Source organism: Penaeus monodon, chromosome 15 (genome assembly GCF_015228065.2).
Source record: "Penaeus monodon isolate SGIC_2016 chromosome 15, NSTDA_Pmon_1, whole genome shotgun sequence".
Taxonomy (NCBI): domain Eukaryota; kingdom Metazoa; phylum Arthropoda; class Malacostraca; order Decapoda; family Penaeidae; genus Penaeus; species Penaeus monodon.
In genome coordinates, this window is record NC_051400.1 from 34,320,648 (window position 1) to 34,320,905 (window position 258).

Here is a 258-nt window from a genome sequence, read left to right on the forward strand (position 1 = left end):
ACTGGGGTGGGGAGGGAAGGCAGCAGGGAAGGAGGGTGGATCGGGGAGGTAAAGGGGTGGGGAGGTAGGAGGAAGGAGGGGAAAGGGGAGGGGTGGGGGAAAGAGGATATGGAGGAGGGTTCAGAGGGGAGTGGGGTAGGGAACAAGGGGACTAAAGGGGGGGGAGGAATCTTCTTGAGTTTATGCCTTATGATTCTTTGGATTTTTCTTCTAAGGGTCTGGAAGAGGGATTAAAGCAAGTGCAGGAGAGTTCATGAT